This window comes from Triticum aestivum, chromosome 2A (assembly GCF_018294505.1).
Source record: "Triticum aestivum cultivar Chinese Spring chromosome 2A, IWGSC CS RefSeq v2.1, whole genome shotgun sequence".
In the NCBI taxonomy this organism is placed as follows: domain Eukaryota; kingdom Viridiplantae; phylum Streptophyta; class Magnoliopsida; order Poales; family Poaceae; genus Triticum; species Triticum aestivum.
The window spans coordinates 34,768,938-34,773,740 of NC_057797.1; the positions used below are offsets into that span (position 1 = coordinate 34,768,938).

The 4,803-nt window shown below is 43.7% G+C and overlaps 1 pseudogene; it reads right to left on the bottom strand.

The window, feature by feature from the left end:
• Positions 1–559: 559 nt before the first annotated feature.
• LOC123184501 (probable LRR receptor-like serine/threonine-protein kinase At3g47570) lies at positions 560–4,070 on the bottom strand (annotated as a pseudogene).
• Positions 4,071–4,803: the final 733 nt, after the last annotated feature.

Below are 4,803 nucleotides of genomic sequence, written 5' to 3' on the forward strand. Positions count from 1 at the left end.
GGTTACGAGAATGGTTTTGGAAAAACAGTGAGTATAAGGGCACACACTCACACTGCACCTACCGAAGAACAGTGTCATGGAGATTCAAGATTGGCTTAAATGAATGCCTTCGCACTGGCAGTGCAATGATGGATCATACAACATTAGTTTTATGTTACTAATTTTTTTGTCAACAGTCTTTGGTGTCATCTCCAGAAAAAAAAAGAAGTTTTATCTGTCTTGCCCATACTTGTCTACCTATTCAGTAATTTCATCCCTTTCAAGTAACACCATCATGGGTCTCTTTAGTGTTCCTCTCCTGACGTAAAAAACTTATTCAGGAATTTCATTCCTTTCAATATTTAACAATAATGGCTAGAGGCCATGTATAACTCAAGCATATGCAACCTTGCAAGGAGATAAAAGTTTGAGTCTTTGAGAGCAAAAGAGGATTGTTCGTTATGTCATATGAATATCTTTGTTTACTTTATAATTGGCTACTGATGCAGGATGCAACCTTAAGACATATCCTTCGAATATTACCCGTCAAGCTGTAAATTAAACATATTATTTCATCGGAAAACACCTTTGCATACACCCTTTGCAAATAAATTAGTGCAAGAATTTGACAATACATACACGTCAATATCAAAATAAAAAATAATCAACAACTCTGGAACAAAGAATGGTTGATATTTCCAATATCCTACTATGACTAACTGCAAATCACATACACAGTTCGTTTCAGTTTGTCAAATAGATTGGGTACAATATGCACTGTACCAGTAAAAAAACACATTCTTAATATAATGAATCAGTATGCTCTAACATAATTGATATATTCCTTAATCATCATGACAGCTAAAGAAAAGAGGCTCTAATATCAGAAAGTTTGGCACAAACATCTTTCATTCCGGGCCTATCCTTCGGAGATTCCACCGTACATGACAGCCCAAGGGCAACCAAGGGGACAATATATCTCTGTATCCATCCTTCTGCGCACCCTTGATGCTCCTCATGCGCCATATGAGGATCAAGAATCTCTGCAACTCTGTCTCGGAACTTAGATTCATAGAACTTACAAAGGCTAAGTCCATCCACAAACATATCATCAGTAGGTCGTTTTCCAGTAAGCAATTCCAGTAGAAGCACTCCGAAACTATACACATCACCGCCTACGGAGATCTCGCAGCCCATTCTGTACTCTGTGAAGAAGTAATACGTTAAGATAATACACATATACAAGACAAACTATAATTAGGTGGAAACGGAAAAGGTAAAGCTCACCAGGTGCCACGTATCCAATTGTCCCTCCAACATCATGAAGGCTTTTAGGAATTACTAGACCTCGTGATAGAAACTTTGCTGAGCCAAAGTCACTGAGCCGCGCAGTCATGTCATCATCCAAAAGGACATTGTTTGGCTTCAAATCACAATGGATCAAAGGAGGCGTCAGTTCATTGTGGGCATAATCAAGAGCAGAAGCCACATCTGCTGCTATGCATATCCTCTGGCCAAAGCTTAGCACTTTGTCTAGAATTCCATTGTGCTGCTCAGAATGCAACCATGCCTCCAGGCTTCCATTAACCATGACCTCGAAGATTAGTGCTTTGAACTCATGGTTTTGTGAATCCAATGTTGAGCATAGGGTCACAGGTCGCATTATATTTCTATGGCGGGTGCTTCGGAGCACTTCACACTCAATAAGGTAACTCTCATATCCACCAGGTTCGTTCAAGTTGAATACTTTGATGGCAACTAGGCTCTTGTCGGACTTGAACCTACCAACATAAACTGAACTAGTACAAGTTGAGCTGATAGTATGGACCAAAGAAAACTAGTTGGTAGCTTTAAGAATGTCCTCGTATGACACTCTCTTCAGCTTCTTCTCGTCATGGCACGGGGCTGTATGCACTTCTCTTCTATTAGGAAACATCTTGGACACAAGATCCCATCGTGAAAATGGAAACGACCCTTTCTTCCAAATAGTGAGCATAAACCATATCAAGACTAGGGAACCAATAGTAAGTGGTGGTAGTAAAATTAGCAGCGAGGTCACCAGCAATGACAGATGATGCTTCACTTTAGTTGCTGAACCTGAGATGCCAGGACAAATTGGTAACGCTAGCCTGGGGGAATTTGAGCAGAGTCCCTTGTTGCCATCCAAAACTACTGCGACAGAATGCGTGAAGATACCACTTGCAGGAACAGCCCCTTCCAAGTTGTTGTAAGAGAGATCAAGTTGCTCCAGCTTATCAAGTTGCTCAAAGAATTTGGGCACGACACCGGATAAGCCATTGTGAGAAAGATTAATCTGCCGGGTTGATACTAATAGATGCCATCTTTCTGGAATTTGTCCATGAAACCTGTTTCCTTCCATGTGAAGGGACACTAGACCACTACCAATGCCATATGTACCAAGTACCGGTGGTAGTTCCCCTGTGAGATTGTTGTGTGAGAAGTCCAGACTCCAGGCGAATAGAAGGTCGGCAAAAAGTCTGACTGGTATCGTGCCATCAAGATTGTTTTGAGACAAGTTTAGTTCAAAAAGCCCCATGCACTGGGCTAAACTACCAGGTATATTTCCACTCAAGTTGTTACCATCAAGGTAAAGTTCAGCAAGTTGAGTAACATCACCAATTGAGGGAGGAATCTGACCTGATAATTTGTTCTTTGACAGATTTAGGATATAGAGGTTTCGTAGCTTGCCGATGGAAGAAGGTATGCTTCCAGAAAGAAAATTGCTTTCCATCCCAAGCGAAAAGAGATTAACAAGATTGCCAATCTCTACAGGTATGGAGCCTGAAATTTGGTTTGACCCAAGCGATAAATATTCTAACCTCCTGGAAAGATTAACAATTGATATAGGTAGGCTGCCATTTAGAACATCCCCTTTCAAGGACAACTTTGTGAGCTGGGTGCAATTTGCTAGATATGTAAAAAAATGACCAGTCATGTGCTTCTAGCAAGTTACTCCCTAAATCCAACTCATGCAAGTTTGCCAATGAACCAAGAGATGGAACAGATCCATGTAACAAGTTGTTTGAAAGATCAAGTATTTGAAGATTTAACATGTTGGCTAGTGAAGCAGGGATTAGGCCCTTCAGTCTGTTGCTTCCCAGGATAAGCAACTGGAGGTTTGATAGTGAGTAACCAATGTGAGATGGTATCTGTCCAACAAGTGTATTGCTGCCTACGCTAAAGTACCTTAGTGATGTCATGTTGTAAATAGACGACGGGACACTCCCTGATAAACTGTTGAAACTTAGATCAAGCTCAAGCAGTTTTGTAATGTGACTCAAAGTTTCTGGAATTAATCCAGATAACCTATTTTGGCCGAGGAATATAGAACTGAGGGAAGAAACATTTCCTAATGATGGAGGTATGCTTTCGGAGAGGAAGTTCTCTATCAGGCAAAGAAATTTGAGAGTTGCGACCGTATGGAAATGTGGGATGGGACCAGTGAAAGATTTTTTCTGGAGATCAACCATGGTAAGCTTAGATGAATTATCAAACAAAATAGAAGGGATCTCTCCAGAGAGGTTATTACGTGATAGTATAAGTGTACTGAGTGAGACGCTATTGGCCAGTGAGATAGGGATGCCACCGGTAAGGCTGTTGTTTGCAAGATTGACATAGCTAAGTGAATTTCTAGTGCCTAGTGATTTAGGGATGTTACCTTCCAGGTTGCTGCCAGCAAGATTCAGTGTATGGAGGTTTGGAAGCTTACCCAATTCTTCGGGGATGGTTCCTGGCAGATAATTATCGGCAAGGTTCATCAAGGATAGAAAAGTCAAGTTACCGACACATCCAGATAACCGCCCACCGAGACGAGCAGATGTGAGGTCCAAAGAGACCACCCGTGGTGGAATTTCTTTGCCGCAGGTGACCCCTTTCGAGCTACAAAAGTTGAGCGAACCATTTCTCCATGAGTGTAGGATGCCAAAGGGATCGAAGTTGATGCCAGACTTGAAGCAGAGTAGGGCTTGGCGATCCATCTCTGACATGTTTGCTTGTGATGCAGCTAATGCCGATGTCTCGAAGGAGAAAAGGCTAAGCAAAATACATAGTAGAGACAAGAGAGAGGGCATGATGCCGATGTGCAAGAACAACAGGGAGTGCTAAGGTTTGAGCTTGTATGATCTTGGGTGAAGGATGACTTTTGAAGGATTTGGGGACCAGACATGGACCAGAAGGCAGGCTTTTAACTGCACCGCAGGTCAATGTGAACGTGTGTGCAAAGCAAGGGAAAGGACAAGCAGAGGATTTGAACAAAGACCTCTAAACGAAAATGCGTGTGGACTGCTGCAGACTGCGACTGGCAGAACTGGCTGTGGTGGGTGCAGAGGACTGCCAACAGCAGCATCGAACTCTGGCTGGAGTGGTGAGATCCCTTCGGACGACACGTTTGTCCACCTAGATCACACAAACAAATCCAAACGGCTCGCTCGTGCATCCCTTCTTCCTCTGCAGCAACAACGACGCTGCATTGCAATTCAGTCAGCGTTGCGCTATCATGCTTGATGATTGAAAAATGCTTGGTTAATTGAACGGGATTTCAGACGGACAACCGAATCTCATCCATTTCAGCATGGCGGATTGGGAATCTGCCGGAGGACTTACCGGATGCTACGAGATGCTGCTCACTCATCTCCCGTGCGCCCGGGAGCCGCCGCAGCGAGGGCTAACCCCGCTAACTGAACAGCGGATTGAATCCGACGAGCTGCGGCTGCGGGACCAGGAAGAAGGAACCCCGGGGGAGGCGTGGCGACGGCGGGTAGGTGGGGGCGACGCCGGCGAGGCGCAGCGATCCGCGCAGAATCG